The sequence below is a fragment of the Astyanax mexicanus genome, chromosome 2, assembly GCF_023375975.1.
Source record: "Astyanax mexicanus isolate ESR-SI-001 chromosome 2, AstMex3_surface, whole genome shotgun sequence".
NCBI classification, from domain to species: Eukaryota; Metazoa; Chordata; class Actinopteri; order Characiformes; family Acestrorhamphidae; genus Astyanax; species Astyanax mexicanus.
In genome coordinates, this window is record NC_064409.1 from 4,079,874 (window position 1) to 4,105,531 (window position 25,658).

At 39.2% G+C, this 25,658-nt stretch overlaps 1 protein-coding gene and 1 long non-coding RNA gene across 2 annotated transcripts in view; both read left to right on the forward strand.

Annotated features, from left to right (window-relative positions):
• LOC125799091 (uncharacterized) overlaps nt 1-25,658 on the forward strand; it is a 515,567-nt gene that overhangs the window by 25,588 nt on the left and 464,321 nt on the right. The window lies entirely within an intron of this gene.
• plxna4 (plexin A4) overlaps nt 6,766-25,658 on the forward strand; it is a 459,159-nt gene continuing 440,266 nt past the window's right edge. The window contains exon 1 of the mRNA XM_022671791.2: nt 6,766-7,187. The gene's annotated coding sequence lies outside the window, so the exon portion shown is untranslated. The remainder of the gene's footprint in view (nt 7,188-25,658) is intronic.

Below are 25,658 nucleotides of genomic sequence, written 5' to 3' on the forward strand. Positions count from 1 at the left end.
AAAAAAAAAGACTAAAATATTTTACAAGAAATGCCGACAATGCCCCCATCTGCTGCACCATCCGTAATCAGAAACCACTGGCAGCTGGATAGAACTCAGATTGGAAGCCATTTCCAGGGGCATGCAACCCAGTGCACATTGTGCATATGGAAGTTTTGGCAAGGCCATGAAAGATGGTGCAGTGAACTAACTACCTCTAAACCACTAGACTGAACTGTGATGGAGTCAAAACATTATTTCAAAAAGATCTGTTCCCAGAGTAAAAGAGCAGCTGGTAAATCAGTGTTTAAAGGCTGGTTTATATTTCTGCATCCAGTCAACACAGTGTCAACACAGGCAACGCAGAGTCAACACAGGCAATGCAGAGTCATACAGAGTCTATACACAGTAAGATCACCAGTGTTAAATCAACATTGTTAGTGTTAAATTAGTGTTAAAGTTGTTTAACACTAATAGTGTTGATTTAACACTGGTGAATTTACTGTTTACAGAGTCGACTCAATGTCAACAAGGAGTTGACCAAGAGTCAACACAGTCAATGCAGTCAAAACAGAGTCAATGGAGGGAATGCAGTCAACACAGAGTCAACAATGAATCAACGCAACAACAACACAATCAACGCAAGGTCAACACAGTCAACGCAGTGGCAAAGCAGTGTCAAATCAAAGTCAATGCAACATCAATGCAGAGTCAATGCAGAGTCCATGCAGCGTCAAAACAAAGACAACCCAGAGTCAACACAGGCATACAGAGTCAATAGCTGCGTCAACACAGAGCCAACTCAATGTTGACGTGGAGTCGACACAGAGTCAACAACATTAATGCAGAGTGAACACAAAGTCAACACATTTAACACAGAGTGAACACAAAGTCAACACAGAGTCTATGCAGTCAACACAGAATCAACAGAGTCAATGCAGTGTCAACACAGAGTCAACACAGAGTCAACGCAGTGTCAAAACAGAGTCAACACAGAGTCAACACAGAGTCAATGCAGTGTCAACACAGAGTCAACACAGAGTCAACACAGTGTCAGTACAGTGTCAACACAGAGTCAACGCAGTGTCAACACAGAGTCAACACAAAGTCTATGCAAAGTCAACGCAGAGTCAATGCAGTGTCAACTTTCCTTGTAACACAGGGTACCCATAGACTATGGAGTAATTTGACCTTTTGCTGTCTACAAAGAATGATTAACCTGACCAACACAGATAACCATTATGATGAAATTTGACCCTGCTGGTTAACCAGCATGACCAGGCTGAGTGAGGAGAATGAATGGCATGACCATGTTGGTTGGCTTACAGGACCAATGCTAGCTGACCAGCATGACCACGCTTTTCACCCAGCAGGACCAAGCTGATCGGCCAGCAGGACCATCGAGTCTACGCTGGGCGACCAACATGACCAAGCTGCAGCATGATCAGCAAGACGATCAGCAAGCGTGACCTTCTTGACCATGCTGATCAACCAGCGTGACCAAAATAAAATGAACACAGATGTAATGGTACCCCTGACAGATTACCTACATGGACAGTTGGGTTAATAGTTACCTGTTTCTATCTAGCTCTGCTCATACTCACCTGTAGGGTCCTAAAAAATTAGGAAACTTACCTGGGTGAGTTTATCCTCTGTAGAAGGAGAGGGTTAGAGAAAACCTCCTACAGAAAATAAATGTTAATTATGTGTACACACTGTTTAATGGAAATAAGTGCTGGCATTTGTATGTTTCTTATATAATGTTTTTACATATATAAGGTTTGGTGTGATCTAGGGGAGGAGCTACCCATTTAAAGAGACGAGTATTTTTTCCATTAATAGCTGAAATGTGTTCCTTCAAAGTAATAGAACATACCAGTCCTGCTTAAAATGTGTATAAACATATCCTAATCCTTAAAAAACTCTTTTATTGTGCTAATTTTTATCTCTGCAGCTCCTCTCAGGTTCAACTGTGCTATAGGCGAGGATGATGTTTCTGTGTACTTTGGTACGCAGACAAAATATCACAATATGCAGATCAGTCAATAATCAATAATACCGTCGCCCCCTTCCTGCTGACTGGCGTCCACCCATCTGCAGCTCACTGCTAACAGAGGCACACTGCTGCTGCTGCAGCTCAGCCAATCAGCTCTCTCTCTTTTCTGTCCCACCCCTAAACCCATACATCACCCAGTGCTTCTCTTAAACTACCCCTCCTAATTTTTAGCCTTTTTCAAATTTGAGCTAAAGCAGGAGTCAGCTAAAGCCAGCTTTGTACAAAAAGTGACAGGATAAAATTAAAACTTTACTTTTTATATATTTTAATTATTAGATTACAATATTTGTAACCAGCCTGACCATTAAAGATCGACTTTGACCACCTGAAACCAGATGCCAGCTAGATTTGTCAGCCAGGTTCCAGTTGGATTACAGCTCTGTAAAAAAAAAAAAAAAAAATAAGAGACCACTTAAAAATGATGAGTTTCTTGGATTTTACCAAATTGAAATCCTCTGGAATATAATCAAGAGGAAGATGGATGATCACAAGCCATCAAACCACCAAACTGAACTGCTTGAATTTCTGCACCAGGAGTAAAGCAGCATAAAGTTATCCAAAAGCAGTGTGTAAGACTGGTGGAGGAGAATATGATGCCAAGATGCATGAAAACTGTGATTAAAAACTAGGATTATTCCACCAAATATTGATTTCTGAACTCTTAAAACTTTATTGTTCTCTTTGCATTATTTGAGTTCTTAAAGCTTGGCATCTTTTTTGCATCATGAGAAATGTTTTATGTAGTTTATAAAATAAAACATTCAGATTCAGAAACAGATTCTATGCATAAGACTATTATTGTGTTGCCCCCTTTATTTTACTTGCATTGCAAAGTACAGATCGATATGCTAGAAACACTTGTGCAAGGTGCACTTATCCATCTGATCTCCATGAAGAGTGTAATGCATAAAATCCCTGTTATTTTTTCAGGTAGTGACCTGCAGAGCGCCACCCTCTGTGCTTCAAAATGCCATGGGCTACTATGAAAATGCATGGAGCTTTTTGCGCTGCTTTTGTTTACCAGTAGACAACATTCTGAATTCAGCCTCATCAGCTGCTATCTGTTCCTCTCACTGTCTTCAGGCTAAGTTCCCGAGCTGTTATTTAGAACGTCTGGCTGTCGCCAGGCTAAAAACTGTAGGCCAGACTATGCAATTTTCACTAACACTATTAGTAAATGCCATGCCGCTTTACTCATTTTAATGCACTAAGAGGCTGGAGAGGCTGCAGAGGCTGGAGAAGCATAAAACAAGTCTTTTGACTCAAGCAGAAAATAAGCACTCCTGCTTTTTTAACAGCAAGTATAAAATATGAGTAAGAAGGATTTAAGAGCTATATGTTTAAGAAAAATATGGTAAAATTATTTATTTAAATAAAAATGGTAAAATGTTTTTTATGGCAATGATTTAAGAGGTATATATCTCGGAAAAAGATGGTGAAAATATTTATTATTTAAATAAATTTGATAAAAAACATTATGGTAAAGGATTTAAGAGCTATATGTTTATGAAAAATGTGGTAAAAAATGTTTATTTGAATAAATATGGTAAAATATTTTATGGTAAAGAATTTAAGAGCTATATGTTTATGAAAAATATGGCCAAAATATTTATTTAAATAAATATGGTAAAATATTTTTATAGCAAAGGATTTAAGGGCAAGATGTTTAGGAAAAATATGGTAAAAATATTTATTTAAATAAATATGGTAAAATATTTTTATGGCAACGAATTTAAGAGCTATATGTTCGGGAACAATATGGTAAACATATTTATTTATATAAAATATAAATTATATTTAATTAAATTAAATTATATAAATTATATATCATTATATATTTATTTAAATAAATATGGTCAATTTTCTATGGTGAAGAATTTAAGAGTCTACCTATGTCTCTCTCAAATTTTTTAGATTCAAGATTTGAAGTAGCTTTATTGGTATGGCTGTAATTGCATCAATATTAATAAAGCATTACATTTTATCAGGGCTAGGCTATATAATGACATTTTACTGAATGTTTTTGGCCTTTTAGGACAAAAAAATATGCATTTAAGCATCCAGATAGCTGTTGCATTAAACCATTGCCTATTACTAAAGAACCCTTGTTTGGTTGGAGAACTCTGGGAGACTTTTAAATATATTAGTTCATCAAAGAAACAGAATTTAAGAGCAGTAGTTTAACATACAAGCTGATGCTAGTTCTGTTAGAATTACAGGGGAGTGCTTTTATTACTGTTTATCAGAGAAACAGAGACCCTGGTTTTGTGAAATGATGTAATTGGGATTTCAGTATTTAGTAGCCAGTATTGGGAATTGGGCTTATTTATGAACTAACTTGGCTTTGCATGAAAATAAAGCTTAGTTTGTTTGTTTGTTTGTTATTAACAGGTTTAAACATGATGATCTGCCTCTGGCTGTATTACTGCATCTCTCTTTCTAACAGAGGAAATGAGCTGTAATTCCTGCTGGACCTGCAAGCGGCGCTGCAATGCAGTGTTTTGGGGAACTTGTCATTCACGGAGCGCGCGACCCGTGGCTGAGGAACATCACAGAGAGGAGAGGAGATCATGTGGAGGTGAAGTGATGCTAGCAGAGGGTTTACTGTACTTTAAAAAAAGATATAAAAATAAACTAAATAAAATAAAAGGTATAAAAAGATACTGAAACCAGTAAAATTGACTGTGGGTCAATTGTTTTCTTATAATCTGTGAATAAAACACCTGATCTTAAACTCTTATAAAAAAACATAGATATGTGTATTTAGTACCTTTAGTTAAAAATATATGTATATATTTGTATTATATTGTTTGTGCATGGGTTTCCCTGCTTTTAACCCTTCCCTGAAGCACCATTTGAATGCACTTTCATTTCGTTGCTGTCCAATACCTAATACCAAAAGCATGTATCTCCAAAACAGTAACTTTACGGGTGTACATATATATACATTGGGATACAAAAACTTATTATGTATTAATTAATTATAATAACTTAAAATCAAACAAAAATGGAGATACGTTGTGTTTTTTTTTTACTTGATAGCAACGATTTGCACTGTTTTGTGCTCTGTTTGGTAAGAAAAATTGCATGAACAGTGCACATATATTAAATATATTCCAGTGCAAATCATCACTCTTAGTGTTAAATAAATAATAATAATAATAAAAAAAACATACGTGCAAATACATTTTTTTATATTTACGGTAATAATTCTGTAATAATGTGATAACTCTTAGACGCCTATAGGCCAATTGTCCGATTTTTTTAGGTAGATTGAACAGCCTTATTTTTTCTATTTCTATAATTAATTAATTTTATTTTTTCTATTTATAGAAGACTGTAGTAAATATACATGCATACATATTTGATATTGTTCTTTTTTTAGTAAATCATAAACTCGTAAACTACTCAAATACGTCTTTAAAACCGGCACACAAGGAATTCCGCATCTTTATAGAACATGTTCTCTAATGTTTTCTTCTTTTATTCATCGATACTTTGTTTGTTTGATTGTAGTTAATCTGGAATAATCTGTATCCTGATGAAGGAGGGTGTGAAGGCTAATCTCCGAACACACAGCGCAGCGTCTTCATTACTGTTTACATCCTAATCTCCCTTTCCAAATGATGTGGAGATTAGATATTCAAATCCCTTCATCTTTTTACCGTCCGTGTCCTTCTACAACACACACACACACACACACACACACACACACACACACACACACACACACCACATAATCACTCTACACCCCCCAAGTGCCTCCCCACTGTCCCACACATCTATCTATCTATCTATCTATCTATCTATCTATCTATCTATCTATCTATCTATCTATCTATCTATCTATCTGTCTGTCTGTCTGTCTGTCACTGACCCCTTCCTCCCACCTTTCTTTCTTTCTTTCTTTCTTTCTTTCTTTCTTTCTTTCTTTCTTTCTTTCTTTCTTTTTCCTTTTATTACCATATTCCTCTTTCATTGCCTATTATATATCTATTATTCTTTTTCCCTTTATCTACCTCATCACCCTCTCTCTCTCTCTCTCTCTCACACACTATCTATGCCTCCCTCTGCATGTTTTTCTCTCTGTCAGTTTTTCTCTCCTTATCTATCTATCTATCTATCTATCTATCTATCTATCTATCTATCTATCTATCTATCTATCTATCTATCTATCTATCTATCTATCTATCTATCTTCTCATTCTTTTTCTTCTTCTTCTTCTTCTTCTTCTTCTTCTTCTTCTTCTTCTTCTTCTTCTTCTTCTTCTTCTTCCCATTTCCCTCTTTCTCTCTTACAATTCGAGATATTTAGTAGCTTTATTGGTAAGAGTGTATGAGTGTAAGTGCATCAATATTCCAACAAATTACAAATAATAATACAATAAAAGCAACAAATATACAAAATAAGTGAAAACTGTAGTTAATAAACACGACAGCGATTAAAATAAAGAAACTGGTACGTTTTTTTTTTAAATGCATATATATCATGTATATGCATAATTATATTATACACACACGATGTTTTACTGAAAATTAAACTGGAAAGCAACTCTCTTTCTCTCTTACTTACTTACACACACACACACACGCGCGCGCGCTCGCGCACACTCCTCCTCCCCTTCTCCCTCCTTCCCTCCCTCCGTCTCAGATCCGCAGAGAGAGAGAGAGAGAGAGGGAGTGAGAGAGAGAGAGTGAGTGAGTGAGCGAGAGAGAGAGAGAGAGAGAGAGAGAGAGAGAGAGAGAGAGAGAGCGCGCGTAGTCCGAGTCTCCTCGCGCTAGAGCTATACGGTGAAGTGCGTGCTAGCGCGCGTGTCTGTACGTGTATGTGCGCGTGTGTGTGCGGATGGGAGCAAGCGCGAGACCGCCGCCTTCTTCAGCTTAGACTGGCTTTTACTGCTGCTGCTGCTGCTGCTGTTGGGATATTTATCTACTGACGCGTCCTCTTCTGCTCTTCTTCACCCGCCTCATCTTCCTCGTGCACAGGGGGATCCGGAGTGAATCCTCGCGCTGTGGCTCGTGCTCGGGTTTGTGCGGATTGACAGCGCGCCGTTTCTTGCATTTTTCCGTTTTTACTACCCGGGAACTTACGAGGCACGCCGCGAGCGAGCGCGAGAGCCGAGGAGGGAGCGAGAGAGAGAGCCGCAGCACAGGTAAGAGCGCGCGCGCGCCAGCCCGCTCGCTTGCTTGCGCGTGTGTGTGTATATGTGTGACAGTGTGCGAAGGTGTGAGATAGAGATAGTGTGTGTGTGTGTGTGTTTAAATGTGTGTGTGTGAGAGCTCTGCACCATCCGCGCCCATCGGAACCGTGCTCGCCGGTGCCTCGCGCCCCCCAGTCTGGAGCTAAAATTGGACTCGCGAGGAAAAGCATTGACTGAACAGCGTCAGAGCAGTTCCTCACAGGCGCGTGCTGAACTTGCTAATACTTGCCTGTATTAGCCTTATTTGCACCCTCCTCACCTTCCTTCCTTCCTACCTGCCTACTCCCACCTTACCCTGCTCCTCGCGCACCGCTTCTGGTGCTTTTACAGCCCTAGAAACAGTTTTACATCCTCCTTACCGGGTGGTTAGGCTCGTGCCCAGCCACGAGTCTTCATCATTTACTGCAGCAGCGGTAGAGCTGTGTGGCCACTGCAGTAGAAAGTTGGGCACAGCTGATGATTCTGAAATGTTCATATAGGTGGAGGCTAAGGTGCGGTGAGGAAGCATTAGGAACCTTTGGGAACCAACCTTAAGGAACCTTAAGGAACCTTGAGGAACCTTGGGGAAGAGCATCATAGATAGCATAGGTAACATTAGTTCTGCATAGCTCACCTCCGCACTGCTGGGTGTGTGTTATCGCCTATAGTTAATGGTGCAGGAGACCATCAGTCTCCTCCTGAGAACCAGTTCTTCCAAGATGCAGTCCTGTTCCTACAGTCATCATATGCAGGACTTCCTCAATTTCCTTTTCATCTTTCTCAGAATTAAATGCAATTCTTTGCTACTGGTACACGAGAGGCACTGCCCTAGCTGTGAAGAAGTTGGCAGGCAGCATTAGATTCTTTTAAAGGGCATCTTCATGAACAGTCATATAGTCTTTTCTAAAAGTCTTTTTTTTTTATGTCTTCGGTACCTTTAAGAGAGTTAAGAGATCATTTTTTTAAGCATATGTAAACTAAGGTGTTGGATGCTGCATTGCTGCACCTGCTTCCTCATGTCCTGTAGTGGATGCATGCAGCTGTAGTGAATGGAAAAGGGCTGGGGATGGGGATGGAGCATGGGTTGATTGCTTGCTTGAAGCCGTATGTACGTACGTATGTATGTATCCAGTGCTCAGCTGCACTGCTGTGGATGTCCCTCGAGCCTCCCTTGAACGGTCATGCCCTCCCTCAGCCCTGACTGCTGAGTAGCTTCTACAGTGCAGCTTGAGTGTAGCTTCAGTCCTTTCATTTCCTTGCTTGACATTCTTCCTTTCTCTTCTTCTCTGGACGCTGATGTGCTTTAATAACCCACTTCATTCAGTCAACCCTGCAGTTAAACCTGCAGTTGTGTGGGAACCTGATTCGACTCCTGATCTATGAGACCGCTTGTCTGTGTGATGTGTGAGATGTGAAGCCACGCTCTCCGGGTCGTCTTTACTGACTGGCGAGGCTCTATAAAGGTTACTGACTCATGTGCTGTATAGTAACAGAGATTTATAGAGATGTGTTACTCTGCATTGCCCGTTTTGTGGCTTCCATTAGTGGAAAGGCTTTGAAATTCTTGGCTGTATGTAGAGTCTAAGACATGCTGGTTGAATAGCTGGATGAATTCTTGAAAACTTTTTTGTATTTTTTGTTTTGTATGTGAGTAGAGGATGCTCTTCAGTGCTTATTGGAGCTTATTGGAGATTTTCAATATATGAGGGTTGTTTGTTGGAGATGTTTATTGCTTTATGGCTGAACAAGTGAATAAGACAGATAAAGGAAGATGCAGTGAGCAGTAAGGTCCTCAGTTTGTCCTTAGCTAGTGTGTGTGTTGGTGTGATACTCTGTGTGAGTGGAGGGTTTTAAATAGCTGAGTTGAACAGCTGGTGATGCTGGAGTTGAGTAATAATCTTCAGTAAACAGAGGTAAAAAAAGATGCTATACAGTCGTTATTGGAGATTACTGGAGATTTTCATATATACAGATGTGTGCATCTTTATTGTATGCATATATGCTGGTTGTTTGTTGGAGATGTTTATTGCTATATGGCTGCAGTGAACAAGACAGGTGAAGTAAGTTGCAGTGAGTAATAAGGTCCTCAGTTTGCCCTTAACTAGTGTGTGTGTGTGTGTGTGTGTGTGTGTGTGTGTTGTGTGTTGGTGTGTAACTCTGTGTGAGTAGAGGGTTTTAAATAGCTGAGTTGAACAGCTGGTGATGCTGGAGTTCAGTAATAATCTTCAGTAAACAGAGTAAAGATGCTATACAGTCATTATTGGAGATTACTGGAGATCTTCAGTCTTCGATCTTCACTCTATGCATATATGATGGTTGTTTGTTGGATATGTTTATTGCTTTATGGCTGCAGTGAACAAGAAAGGTGAAGGAAATTGCAGTGAGTAATAAGGTCCTTAGTTTGTCCTTAACTAGTGTGTTTGTTGTGTGTGTTGGTGTGAAACTCTGTGTGAGTAGAGGGTTTTAAATAGTTGAGTTGAACAGCTGGTGATGCTGGAGTTCAGTAATAGTCTTCAGTAAACAGAGTAAAGATGCTCTTCAGTGCTTATTGAAGCTTACTGGAGACCTTCTATATCCTCTATATACAGATGTGTGCATCTTCACTGTATGCATATATGCTGGTTGTTTGTTGGAGATGTTTATTGCTTTATGGCAGAACAAGTGAATAAGACAGGTGAAGGAAGTTGCAGTGAGTAATAAGGTCCTTAGTTTGTCGTTAGCTGGAGTGTGTGTGTGTTGGTGTGAGCTCTAAAATAAGCACTAAGCTGACTCAATGTGGCAGACCAGCCATGGATGGTAGAACAACTGGATCACTGCCGGTTCCTCTGAATGTGTATATGTGTGTGTGTGTGTGTGTGTGTGTGTGTGTGTGTGTGTGTGAGAGAGACAGAGACAGACATAGAGATAAAGAAAGAGAGTGAATGAGAGAGGGAAAGAGAGAGAAAGAATGATAAAGGGAAGTGGGCATGCTGTTCACTCCATGCATAAGCGTTTCTAAGCATGTCCAAGTGTGCAGAACACTAGTGAACCACGTTTCAAGGAGAAACATCATCCAGCAGCAGAAGCAGCAGCATGCCCTGATAAAACTGCAGCCTGATCAGATCAGTTCAGTTCAGTGTGTATCCAGGCCGGTGTATGATGATAGGCTGCAGAGTGTGTGATGACCACTTCGAGCTCTGAGAGGCTGGAGACACTCCTTTAGTTTAAAAAGCAATAGTTTAAAAATTGACATTTTTAATGTTTTAGTTTTAAAAATGATGATATATTGAGATGACTTGGGTTTGTATTCATAAAGCATTGTCTTGAAGAGTTGAATATTTGATACTGTTTGATTACAGGGATGAATTTTGTGCTATTTTGTGTGCATGTGTTTGATTTTTAATTTAGAACAAATAAAAATTGCAAGTAGTGACTTACTCTTTCCAAATTGCATTGCATTAAACATAGAATATATTAACATAGATAGATAATATTATTACATATATGTACGTAGTATATATAACTCAAGGTCCTCATATTGCATTAAAAACCAACATGCACACATATGTGTGTGCAGACCAGTCCCCATGTGCTGCATGGGTCTGAATGTGGAGCTTCAGAGCTGGTGAATGGGCTCCTCTGTTTGAGCAGCCTGTGAAGCTCTGCCCCCTTTGTCCTCACAGGCCAATCCAACGCTCTTCCATCCAATGAAACCGCTTCTTTATTTCCCAGCTGTCCAATAGGGGCGTGCACTGACTGCTCTTCTGTTTTTTATTCCACGTTTAATGGCTGTTCACCCCTGCAGGGGTGGTGATAATAATAATGATGGTGATGAGCCGGTTTTATCTGAATGCGTCTTCTATCTGTGCACGTGTGTGTCTGTGTGTGTCTGTGTGTGTGCGTTGAGGAGGTCTTCCTCAGTGAGATCAAGCTGCTGCTTGATGAGTAAGCAAGTCTGAGATATAATTGAGAAGTGATGGTGATGAGGTTGATCTGAGCTCCGGCTCGAGGCGTGTGGCTCAGGCTTAACGGCGCTGCCATGCACGCGGGCTGACAGGATTATGCGAGGAAGAAAAATCAATTTTTTGTAATCTCGCTTTTAATGAGACTCCTCTAGATTGTCCCCTTCTATGACCGAGCTGGTACTGCATGTGTGTGTGTGTGTGTTCAGTCTGTCAAGTAAAACTATTGTACTGTTTCAGGCCCAGCTGCTATGGTTATGTTACTACAACAGAACAAGAGTGTCACTTAAAAATGAACAGTTTCTTCTTTGATTTTACCAAATTAAAAAACCTCTAAAATATAATCAAGAGGAAGATGAATGATCACAAGCCATCAAACCAAACCGAGCTGAACTGCTTGAATTTTTGCACCAGGAGTAAAGCAGCATAAAGTTACCCAAAATCAGTGTGTAAGACTGGTGGAGGTGAACATGATGCCAAGATGCATGAACTTTTAAAACTTTATAATTATGAATAAGTCTGAAAGGTCTGAAAGCTCTGAATCTTTTTTTGTTATTTCAGCCATTTCTCATTTTCTGCATAAAATGCTCTAAATGACAATATATTTATTTGGAATTTGGGAGAAATGTTATCTGTAGTTTATAGAATAAAACAACAATGTTAATTTTACTCAAACATAAACCTATAAATAGCAAAATCAGAGAAACTGATTCAGAAACTGAAGTTTTCAGGAGCTGTATTTTACTGTATATTGAGCACTCAATCATCACTTCCCTTTTTATTGAACATTTCCTCATCTGAAATATGAGTAAACAGTTTATGAACAGTTTAGAAATCCAATTCATGCACTTGTTTACCACTTACCTCACAGTAGGCTCTGCGCCAGTGAGGTGTGAGTATCTGCATGGGTGTAATTTAATTACATATGGCAGTCATGTCTACATGCAGCATTACCGTATCAGAATGGACTCCTGCTGTGTTCATGAATGTGTATACGTGTGCTATGTGTGCTCGTGTGTGCGTAGATAACCGATGTATGTTATGTACAGGTTGTGTGTGGAGGTGTTTGTGGTGTGTGCACTGCAAAAAAATAATCCTTAGCATTATTGTGTAAGTGTAAGATTGCTTTATTTATGTTAGAAATAATGATTTTATTCCGCGTTTTCACCTTATTATAAGTAATTTGAACTCAAAATAAGCACAAGAAGTCACCAGTCCTGTTCCAGACCTGCTCGTTCATGCTCTGAGGATGCGCCAGCAGCTCATTTAAGGGGTAGGATTGGACGGCTGACTGTTGACAGTTGTCAGGGTTATAATCAGTCAGTGGAGCACCTGTATTTTCCTGATCGCACCAAATATTTTCAGGCCAACATGACCATTAGTGTAGACTTATTCCTAAACTTCATCGCTGTTCTAACTGCGTTTTATTGCTGCCAAATACAGGGGTTGGACAATAACACTGAAACACCTGTCATCATTTTAGTGTGGGAGGTTTCATGGCTAAATTGGAGCAGCCTGGTGTTCAATCTTCATTAATTGCACATTGCACCAGTAAGAGCAGAGTGTGAAGGTTCAATTAGCAGGGTAAGAGCACAGTTTTGCTCTAAATATTGCAATACACACAACATTATGGGTGAAATACCAGAGTTCAAAAGAGGACAAATTGTTGCTGCACGTCTTGCTGGAGCATCTGTGACCAAGACAGCAAGTCTTTGTGATGCATCAAGAGCCACGGTATCCAGGATAATGTCAGCAAACCACCAAGAAGGACCAACCACATCCAACAGGATTAACTGTGGACGCTGTAAGAGGAAGCTGTCTGAAAGGGATGTTCGGGTGCTAACCCGGATTGTATCCAAAAAATATGAAACCACGGCTGATCAAATCACGCAGAATTCAATGTGCATATTAATATTCAATATTAATATTACTACATATTATGCTGCATGTCACATTCACAATGTGAGTGATGCAGCTATGATAGGAACTGTAGTCTGAACTGGCCTGGAAGCATGGAGTTTAAAGAGCCGTGCATGGACTTTCTTTGTATAAGGTTTCTTTCACAGATAATGATATGCAGTTATGATTGCAGAGCTCTTGAGGAGAGTAATGGGTTAGTGCCTCTCCAGCACTACGGTAATGCACAGTAGATGAGATTAGAGTAGTTCAAAATGCATCTTATGAGCGCTTGAATTACTCCGTGAGTCTTCTTGCTTTTGTGTACCACGGACTAATGATGCATGCAGATTTGTCGTGTGCTTATATCAGCACGGCGGCGCGTCGCTCGGCTTTTCGCGGACCCTCACTTTGTTAAGGGCAAGAAAATCACATTGAAACAAACATCCGAGCGAGGCGGGCTTTATGTTTGCCTGTGCTAAGCCGCGCGTGACGAGTAATAAATTAGTTTTGTTTTTGATGCATAGAATGAATAGAAAGGCCTCTGTCGCCGGGCGTGGGTCTCCTTTTCTCTCTGTCTTTGGTCTGGTAGACATCTCTCCTGCTTTAGATTGGCACTATGGATTTAGATCTGCTGTCTAATTAGGGAAAAAAACATTTAAACCACTTAAAAATTATGAGTTTCTTTGATTTTACACAATTGAAAACCTCAAGAGGAAGATGGATGATCACAATCCATCAAACCAAACTGTACTTCTTGAATTTTTGCACCAGGAGTAAAGCAGCATAAGGTTAGCCAAAAGCAGTGTGTAAGACTGGTGGAGGAGAACATGATGCCAAGATGCATGGAAACTCTGAACTTATTCTTTATTATTTAAGGTCTGAAAGCTCTGCATCTTTTTTTGTTCTTTTTTCAAGCCATTTCTCTCCTTTTTTTGCAAATAAATGCTCTAAATGACAATATTTTTATTTGGAATTTGGGAGAAATGTTGTCTGTAGTTTATAGAATAAAACAGCAATGTTCATTTTACTCAAACATAAACCTATAAATAGCAAAATTAGAGAAACTGATTCAGAAACTGAAGTGAAGTGGTCTCTTTTCTGTTGTTTTTTTTTTTTTCCAGAGCTGTATTATAACCTAGATATTAACGTGTAAAGTGTGTGTAATGGAATTGAGGAGAAGAAGACTTGGTTATAAAATTCCTCTTTTGACCATTTTGTCATTTTTTCGCTGTGGTGTTGTGTCTGTGGAGAGATTTTAGAGGAGGAGAGTTTCAGTTTGAGGAAAGAAGTCAATCTTTCTTTTCTTTGGTTTTGCTCTCTCCAGCATGGCTGTAATAAAGTGTGTGAAAGAGAGAGGGAAGCAGAGGGAAAGTGAGAGAGATAGTGAGTGTAATCGAGAAGGAGAACGAGAGAAAGAGAGAGAGAGAGAGAGTGAGTGAATAAAGTATAATAGCACCCTCTCTTTTCTCTTGCCCTCCTATTTGCCAGGAGTGCTCTATATATAACTGCTGCAGCCATAGTGCCAATTCATCACACACCAGAGGATCCCTTCCCTTTCCAGCATGTAAGACACCATTATCTTCAAAGAATAATGCTGCCACCAGAAATGCAAACGCTGCTAAAAAAGAAGAAGCAGAGCAACTTAATTGGAGGCAGGTTAGCCTGCTTGTTAGCATATGAGAACGTATTAATAGGCAATGCAGCAAAAGGTGAAAAGCAACCAGTCATTTCACGCATGAGCAAGCGGGTTGTTGTAGGTTTAGTTGAAGTGATTTAGCGCAAACAACAAGGGGCGAATCAGGTTGAGACTAAGGGTCAACCAAGGTTCATGTCCTTCTATATATATATATATATATATATATATATATATATATATATATATATATACAGTATATACAGCTCTGGAAATATAAGAGATCACTCAAAAATGATGAGTTTCTTTGATTTTACCAAATTGAAAACCTCTGGAATATGATAATTAAGAGGAAGATGGATGATCACAAGCCATCAAACCACCAAACTGAACTGCTTGAATTTTTGCACCAGGAGTAAAGCAGCATACAGTTATCCAAAAGCAGTGTGTAAGACTGGTGGAGGAGAACATGATGCCAAGATGCATGAAAAAAACTGTGATTAAAAACCACCAGGGTTATTCCACCAAATATTGATTTCTAAACCCTTTTTCTTTAAATTATTTGAAGTCTGAAAGCTTTGCATCTTTTTTGTTATTTTTTCAAGCCATTTCTAATTTTTTTTGCAAATAAATTCTCTAAATGACAATATTTCTGTTTGGAATTTGGGAGAAATGCTGTTAAAAGTTTAAAGAATCAAACAACAATGTCAATTTTATTCAAACACAAACCTATAAATAGTAAAATTAAGAGAAACTGATTCAGAAACTGAAGTGGTCATTATACATTTTTTTTTTGCTTAGTTTTAATAAATGCACTGAATATCCTGCTGCTACATCCTGACGTCATCAACTCTAAAGTGGGATTCTTCTCCATATGCTTGACATTGATTGGATTGTAGGAGGACATGTGCTGGCGTGTTGTCAGTTCGGTCAGTGACTTGCTTTTTCAGGTGTTGTGCTGAATTCTGCCTCCTTACCAGAATCTGACTCACTTTGAGTTCATGCTCATCATGCAGCAGAATGAGTGAACACTGCAGAACAGATTCCCATTGGATTCCTTTTATTTCTGTTTAGAAATAAAGATTAATCTACAGTTACAGTAGATACAGAATCGCCAGTGCTAATACTGCTGGACTGTTGGATTTCAGCACAACGCCAGTTATTCACCAGTTCTTTTTCTTCTTCTATTGTTTAACAAGAGACATTAGCCTGCCCTAAATTCTTATTATTGACCTTACAAAAGCTCAAACCATCCACGTTTTGGTCCTTTGCTTTGTTCTGTAGTTTGAGCCACATATCACACATGCTTTTTTATACAGACCGCACTAAGAAAAGTCCAAAGTTTCAAGTTGTTCGATCCTAATAAACCATTAGTTTTAGTTGTAAGCTGCCCAATGAACTCTAGAACTTTTGGTTATCACCATTTTAGTGCTATTTTGTTTCTCTTTTACATATGTATGGCCTTGTTAACAAGGAAGAGAAATATATACCCTATTAAACCATAGAAACCAACTCGTTTAAGAAGCGTGGTTCATCAGACTTTGTGAAAATGATCTTGAACTTGTTGCTCAATAAGCCGTCTACAAGTTCAGACTGGTGCTCTGAATCACAAGATACATGCCACACCAGTTTATACTGTTGTCCTGATCTGCTCCAGGGCAGATTAACTTCAGGATTTTGGCTCAAAAACATTTCTTGGGCCAATCAGGGAGCAGGAAATGAATCATACAATGGCTACATACACGTTTAGCTTACACCACAACCATTAATCAACCTTAAAACCCAACCATAATACAAACCTTAGTCTAAAACATAAATCTAAACCCAAAAAGTTGTAATTTTTAGGGTTCAGATTAGAGTTAGGGTTTTTTTTTATCCTATAGAAAATCATTTACTTTATTTATCTTAGAGTTTATTTGCATTTAAAGACATGTTTTGATGACTCAGGCCCTCATATAATACAATGCTTGTTAGCTTCATTAGCTTCACAGCTCCAGCTCCAGGATAAATATATATTTTTAGTGCAATATTCCTCTTGGTTTTAAGTCTTAAAGGCAGCTGAACACTGAGTGAAGCTGAGTGTATGTTTGTGAGGCCATGAGTTAAATCTGTGTGTCGCTGGTTCGATTGCCAACGTTGGGTTTTATTGGCCAGCTGTTTGGCAGCTGTGGTGTCACCGAGGCAGGGTTTTTTTTAAGGTGACGGTAAATATTTACTGTATTTGGCACTGGAATTGTTTGCTGGCCTTTCTTTCCTGGCATTTATAGCTGTGCAGATGTGCCAGTGCGCCAAATGGCATTTACCGCGTCATCTAATTTCAGCAGCGCCGCGGGTCCAGAGCGAGACGTTGTGTGTTTTCTTGTGGCTTTTTGCGGTGCGTTAGGCATTAGGTGTCTCAGTGCTGGTTGGTTGCGAGGCTCTCGGTGCCTGTGCCACCCACACGTCTATAAGTGTTCCCATGGAAACCTGTGTGACCTGTTAGCTCCATTATCCAATAGTGAATGCCCCCCTTTTCCCAAAAGACCAACGTAGATTATGTTAGAGGTTGCAAATGAGGCATTGTCACTGACAACTATATATATAAATATACAGCTCTAGAAATAATTAAGAGACCACTTCAGTTTCTGAATGAATCAGTTTCTCTGATTTTGCTATTTTCTTAACTCTCAAATTCCCCCCCAAATTTTTTTTGAGCATTTATTTGCAGAACAAATTAAGATATGACTGAATTAACAAACAAATAAAAAAAGATGCCGAGCTTTCAGACTTCAAATAATGCAAGGCAAACAAGTTCATATTCATATTCAAGGTGTAAGAGTTCAGAAATCAATATTTGGTGGAATAACCCTGGTTTTTAATCACAGTTTGTAATCATGCATCTCGGCTTCATGTTCTCCTCCTCCACCAGTCTTGCACACTGCTTTTCGATAACTTCATGCCTTTACACCTGGTGCAGTTCAGCTTGGTTTGATGGCTTGTGATCATCCATCTCCACTGAAGTACAGAGTTATAAGGGTGAGTTTTCAGTGAAGTTTCTCCAGCACTAAGGCTGGGTGCAGCAGCATTAGCATTAGCCGCTTACCACAGCGCTAGCTCTTTTTCTATTCAGAGGTGAGTATATTGGACTGTTAAAACAAGCTACATGGATAGAGCTTTTAGCTGATAGCACCCTGAGTTACTGGAATAACCCTGTTGTTTAATCACAGTTTTTATGCATCTTGGCATCTTATTCTCCTCCACCAGTCTTGCACACTCCTTTTGGATAACTTTGAATGACTTTACTCCTGGTGCGAAAATTTAAGCAGTTCAGCTTGGTTTGATGGCCTGTAATCATTAATCTTCTACTTGTTTTCAATTTGTTTTTAAGTGGTCTCTTATTTTTTCAACCTTCATCAACTTGATCTTATTGTCCCTAAAAGTGATAGCGATAAATTACTGAGGAAGGCAGAGAGATTCAGAGTGTCAGTACAAGAAAGTGACAGAAAGCGTCCTTTTATTCGTTGGGAAAACGGCTAAAAAGACATCACCACGCTTTAGTCAGGAACGTCAGGATGTTGAATAGTATCATTTCTGAGTGGCTCACTGGAATTTCAGCCACCGTGTCATGAGGGAATTACAGCTGTCATATGGTCTTCTTAACCAGTGCTTTGTGCTCCAGACATGTTGGATCCTCTCGTTGGCTTCTAGATAAGGCTTTTTTCCCCCTCGAGCCTCCATTGGACACACTTCACAAGCCACTTTTATTTGGCAAGGCGAACCTGAATGAAAAGTGAGCTCAGGCTCTCATAGAAGTGATTCAAAGCCACCCCCCCAGAACTCCTACAGCACAATGCGCTGGATTGGATTGGAACATCCAGCCTGGGTTAAGAGGAAAAGCGAACGCGCTAAGCTGCCGATGATTTCCTCCCTCCTCGCTTCTTACGGCTGATGATGCGAGCTTTCCCAGACCCCCTTCCCCGACCTCTTCACTGGACAGCCTGGGGGAAGGATTTCGCTTGGAATAGGAAATCACACCCAACAGCCAATGAGAGAAGAGAGAGCTGAAGGTAAAAGAAGAAGAAGGAGAAGTCAGGTAAATGAGACAGAATGAAAGAAGTAAAGCAGATTCCTTTTAAACGAATGGAATCGGTTCCCCCCCCTAATAGGCTGGAAACCAGTATTCTGTGTTTACGCCACAGGCTCAGACAAACAGAATGAGGGAAGGAGGTAAATAGAAAACAGAATGAAGTGCTATCTTTCTTCCCGAGCTTCTGGTGGACGAAGAGGAGAAGGAGGATGAGGAGAGGATAGAGTGTAGAGTGCAGTAGATGCTGGTAAAGCTCAACAGGGATTTTTTTTCTGTGATGAGAAACACTAAAGACTTGGAGGACTTAAAGTATTAATGCTGTTTCTCTATTCTTTAGGCATCTGATGATGTGCTGTGATTCTGTGGTCTGTCTTGCTCTATAGATTATCTACAAATGATTAGATGTTACTTGGTAATAGTACAAGTGGTTCAAGTTAGACAAATTCATGGGTACTTAAGCTTTTTAGGATAAAAATTAAGACTTAGGTTTGTCCTTCCATCCATCCATCCATCAGTTTTCCATCCATCCATCCATTCATCCATCCATTCATCAGTCTGTCCATCCATCCATCCATCCATCCATCCATCCATCCATCCATCCATCCGTCCATCCATCCATCTGCTTCGTCCTGGTGAGCAATGAAGGAACACTTCATGTTCCTTGATGCCAAATACTGACATACCAATAGAAATCCGTCCATCCATCCATCCATCCATACATCCATACAACCCTCTGCTTCATCCTGGTGAGCAAAGTAGGAGTATTTAAGGCAGATGTTGCTTAACTCAATACACTGAAATAGGGTAGTAGTATGTAGACTGATCATCTGTCCGTTCATCCATCCATCCATCCATCCATCCATCCATCCATCCATTCATCCTGGTGTGCAAGGAAGGAACACTTCAGGCAGATGTGGTATTAATCAAAAGTCTAGAGTCCTGGAATATATATGTTTGTTTCAGTTAATACAAACTGACTGCATGGTTTTGAGATTCCTTGTGACAACCATGACTTTTAAGGGTTAATGGACACGCACACACACACACACACACACACACACACACACACACACAGTGCACAGCCAGCTGGGAGAAAAAGCCAGCAAGATTTATTGCCTGTGGAAGTCACTCCATCATCACCTGCACATATCATGGTCAGTCCTTGTCACAGGCCGCTGTGTGGCCCCATCTCTAATAACCCTAAATATAACACTGACTGAGGGCCTTTTCCAGCTCCTTCACTCTGCCCAGGGCTGAGCCATGCATCGTTTCTTTTATATAACACTGACATCTGTGATACAGCGAGGTGAAAGGTCACAGTGACTTCATTCTTGACATGCCTGGATCATCATCCCAAGTGTGTGTGGCAGTATAATGTGCAATGTGAGTTCCATATCAATACATTACTTTAAGAAGCTCTTTGAAAATAGCTGGAAAACACCAGACATGTATAAAATACTTGAGACCCAAATTTAAGTAAAAGTACTTTAAATGCTCTTACAAAAAAAGTATTTAATGTTTTTGTATTGCTTAAGTAGTTTAGAGTAAAATGTAATACTGAAGTACTGAAAGTAAAAATACATTAAGTAGATTAAGAATTGAAGTAAAACTAATACTCCAGTACATACAGATACAGTATTTTAGTATTTAAGTACTTTATTAGTACTGGCTCTAAAAGCACACCTGGCTCTTAAAAGGAATGACAAGGAAGTGACATGCTGATTGGTTTCTTCCCGGTCACGCCCAAAAACACAACCATGATTAATTAAGAAAATAAAGTACATGCCTTTTGCATACTTTTCCCGTTGTTATGACAGCAACAATACACTGACACTGACAATGCCCTAAATTAAATCTCCTCTACCTCAAGTTTATTTTGTGTTTTGACCTTTTGTTTCTGTCCCTTTTTGCTCTTTGACTACTCTTTTGCTTAGCCATTTGTTTGTTAGCTTTTTCAGTAATTACCTATTTTTGCAGTAAATAATATATAATAATACTCCAGTAGATACAGATACAGTATTTTAGTACTTAAATGCAGTAGTGAAGGAGTCCTACTTCGGAATTATCCACTATACTGGATATATCTCTGGAAGTACCACACATGTGCATTATGGATGTTCTGTACAATTAAAGGTGGTTAAAGATCAGAATCTACTGTAGTAATGTAAGGGTGAAATGTTAGTGTAGGTATGGAGAATGGAGGTTTGAGTGGTTCTACGTTCTTGAGCTTTTCTGCAATTTCTCTATAATGGGTCGCTGGCTCTTGGACACGGCGGCTGACCTTTGTTGATGTCTTGCGCTTTAGTGCTGTTATTTGTTTCCTTGCTTGTCATTCTAAATGGTAATGTGCACATATGGATTTCTTTTTTTCAGTGGTAGTGGCAGCATTTCGCTTGCTGTTGTTTTGACCTTTGGAAAACTGTATTTTTTTCCATCTTTCTCTCTCTCTCTGTCTCTCTCTCACTCTCACTCTTTCTCACTCTCTTTCATTCTCTCTCGCTCTCTGTCATTCGCCACCTCCGTGCCTCTCACTCCCACCCTGCCCTCGCGTTTAAGGGTGAGTTAGTCATTTGTCACTTCTTGTGCGAGTCTGTAAGAGAATGGCGAGCAGAGGCGGCGCTGACAGACTCTTTAAAAACCTCACTTTGCTGCTTTCCTTGTAATTACAGCTCAGTTTCAAATCACTTTGGAGTGTCTTCACTTCACTTCGGCGGCCCCGGGAATGTACTGGGCCCATCTTATCTGTGCATTACTCCTTTCTGAGGATTAGATTTAAATGGGAACACTTCACGTTGATGGGGTATTGTTATGCTACTGCTTTATGCCTTTAGCAGAGATCATTCCATTCTGTGTGTCCACTCGGGATTGATTGCCTGTAGCTCAATCACAGCTAAACGAACGGAGAGCGGTCTGTGCTAGAGTAAAAGAAGAAGAGAAGAGAAGAAGCACTATCCAAAATAAAAGGCCTCTTTTCTACGCTGCACAGCAGAGTAACACAGACACGATAGACGATAGACTGTAGACTGTGGACCGTAGGCTGTCAGAGCGCCATCCGCCTCTTCCGCTCCTCATCTCCTGCTGCTAAATTGAGAGAGAGAGCCATTAGGACACAATAGATTGATGAAATGCCTTGATTTAGCTATTTGTTTACTCTTGCGTAAAATAGATTTTCCGTTTCTCATTATTGTGGCGCACAAGATACGTACCTGCTTTAACATTTTTACTCTAACTCTAAATGATGATGTGGATTCTCCTGATTCTCCTGTGCTTTCAGCCGTAACGAGTTAATATACTACCGGCTTGAGTTTGAGCTGACACTTTTCTGTTTATTCTATGCCCACTGCTAATTCCATATATTCTTAGATACTCCTTGGGCTTGGACTTGTCTTCCACCCTATGCAAGGTGTGTGATGATGCTCATTGCTATCTTACACCCTGCCAACAACAGTATATTTTCACACTTTCTGCTTGTGTTGTTTAAATAGCAACAGGTTTATTGCTATCTTGCCAATGCAGATACCACACAAAAGCACACAACGGTGCACATATACATAATCAGCTGCTGGAACTCCTTCACAGCGTAAAGGAGCAGGTCAGTTTCCTCTGCTGAGAAGCGCAGAAGCACTGCGCTGTTGAAATAGCAATCCGTCAAAGTCAGAGCACACCTGGCTTTTAAACAGAATGGCAATTGGCATGCTGATTTTTTTTTCACAATATGCCTAAAAAACACCCATGATTAATTAAGAGAATTTATACATGCCTTTTGCATACTTTTCCGTTGTTACGATAGCGATAGCGATAGCAACGACACACTGACACACCCTAAATCAATCTGCATTGTACCCAGTTGATTGCTTGCCTATCGACCACTTGTGTTACTAGGGTTGTATAAGTGTTGTCTAATCTTTGGTCCCGTGGTTAAGAATATTTAGCTTCTATTTCTGGTGAGTCATCCATCAAAAATTGAATGTGATTAATCACTACAATATTCTGTGATTAACTGCAAACTTGTCAGGAAGTGTTTATTAATGAACACATGCTTACAATAGGGGGGATGACCATTTAAATGGTCAGTGGCCAGCATTCAGTAATGTGTACACTGTCCCTTTAAGATACTCTTATGCTAAATGCGGCAGAACTATGCTGAGAGTGTATAGAACCAACATGTTTATTGTGCTGTGCCACAGCTTGTGTTAAACTTGGGTTAAAAAAATAATAATGCATTACAGATTCCAAATTAATAGCATGTGTTAATGCTTTAACGATGATAGCCCTAGTATAAACATTTTTTTTTTCCCCAGAAGGTTTTGTTGAACATTATGAACACTATATAATTATACTAAATGTTTCTGCAATAATGGGAAGAAAATATTAAACCAACAAAGATTTAAGAATGCTCAATGTTTCATGTTGGGTTTTTAAAAATGGAAATGGTTTCCAATTACAGTTAAAAATAAAATGAATGAAGGAGGAATCCTGCGACGTCTTGGGCTGCTTTCCTGGACGTGGATTAAGCCTATAGCTCCAGACTGAAAAGGATTTTCATTGAAGACTCTCTATTGACTGTATAATTCAGTCCAGGACAAGGCTTATTACATTCGCTGTGTCTAATATGAGAGCACAGACAGAGCCTCAAACACCAAACTCTTCCTCATCCTTCTTAGGGATTAGCGTAAACCTAAAAAAACAAAAAATACTAATCCAAGATTCACCATATAAACAATATCACACGCTGATGAGGACTACACTACAGATGTGCTACTCTTAATGTGTGTGTCTGTCTGTGAGAGTGTGTTTGGTTCAATGAGCTTAGGATCGAACGGCTTGATATACGAGGGACACAGATTCGGATGCAGTAATCCAACTTATGTAGCCCCACTCGCACGCTCCTACACTATTACACACACTCGCAAATTAAAATCACAGTTTAACGGTTTGCAATAATCACCATAAAGCTGGCGATTATCAGGCATTCATGTCTAAGAAGTTAATCTTTTGGGTCAAGAGCGCTTAGCTTTAGCAGATTATTAATGCCGATGCCTGATCGATTTCTGATTGCTAATCTGAGCTGTAATGATGAAAGGATGCTCTGCTGTGCCATCAACAGAGGTGTCCACTAATTATTTACATACTTAAGAAAAAGCGTTGATTTTTTATACTTTACTGTAGTAATCTTCACTTTCTACAAGGCATTTCACAATAATTACATTAGCTAGATAAAGGTTTCATGGCTAAATTGGAGCAACCTGATGGCCAATCTTCGTTAATTGCACATTGCACCAGTAAGAGCATGAAGAGCGTGAAGGTTTAATTAGCAGGGTTAGAACACAGTTCTGCTCTAAATATTGCAATGCACACTATAACATTATTGGTGACATACCAGAGTTCAAAAGAGGACAAATTGTTGGTGCACGTCTTGCTGGCGCATCTGTGACCAAGACAGCAAGTCTTTGTGATGCATCAAGAGCCACGGTATCCAGGGTAATGTCAGCATACCACCAAGAAGGACCAACCACATCCAACAGGATTAACTGTGGATGCTGTGAGAGGAAGCTGTCTGAAAGGGATGTTCGGGTGCTAACCCAGATTGGCCTAAGTTTTTGTTTTTAATGGGGAAATTTCCACCTACATTTATACTTTTACTTTTATACTTTAAGAGTAGTTTTCAAACCAGTACTTTTATACTTTTACTTAAAGAGTAAAAAGCTAAAAAGCTCCGCAGAAGTAGTATTTTAAACCCTAGTATCTACAGTATACTTCTACCTACAGAGTAATTAATCAATCAATCAATCAATCAATCAATCAATCAATCAATCAGTCAATCAAGTAACCTTTATTTAAACGGAGCAATGACATAGGGAAGGGATTGACAAAAAAAGTTAATAAAAATGTAATAATAAAGCAGCATTTTAATAAGATACATAAGATAATTATTTTAAAAAATAATTGTAAAAATATTATTAAGATATAAAACAAATAAGGTAAAAATAATAAATGAAGAGTAGGAATCATAAAATCATAAAAGGTAAAAAAAAATTCCAAGGTAATAGAACTTGCATAAATAAAAACTAAACACAATTATAGAAAAGAAATAATTAAAAAAAATAAATGTGAAAACAAACCAAGAATAGAAACTAAAAAGTTAACTAAAAAAATAAAATAAAAACATACCAAAGATCATAAAAAAAACTAAGATCAGCTAAAACAGTGGCAGGCTGTCTGAAGGTGGCTAGAGACTAGGAGTTTAAAGTTCACTCCAGAGAAGAAGACCCACCCAAGTCTAGAACTGGTAAAACACACCTGTATTAGATGCAGTACGCTACACAATATCTCCCTCTGAGTTTTGTTTTTGCATATCATTTTCCTGCAGCCCGCACACACGCTTCCCATCTGGCTTCTGCAGTTTTCCCCCGCAGGCCCAGCTGCCTGCCTCACACACACAGATCCATTGTAATCCGGTTGCACACTCCTCCTACTACAGAGGCTGCCTTTCAGCTGATCCAGGATCAGGCTCACCTGCTTGAATTGTAACACAGAAGGGATGTCTCAATCTAATTTGATTTTTTTTTTTTTTATTGGAGTAAGTGCTGAGAATACATGGAATATATGGACAAATGTATTGGGATATATTACGTTCTCATTCTGTGTTTTTTACAAAAAGGATATTATAAAGACTTTATTCTTTTACTCATTTACTCGGTATTTATTTAATTGTTTGGTTGCGGTTTCTATGTATTTTATATGTATGCACTTTCGATTTGTGGTAGATTTTTGTTGGTAAACACTTATAGATTTGGTTTAGATATATAAATACATAAATAAAACTGTAACATTTATCCCAAATAAATCTCGTCGTCAGTCCTGATGTTGTCAGTCTGTCTGCCATTTATTCTAATACACACCAA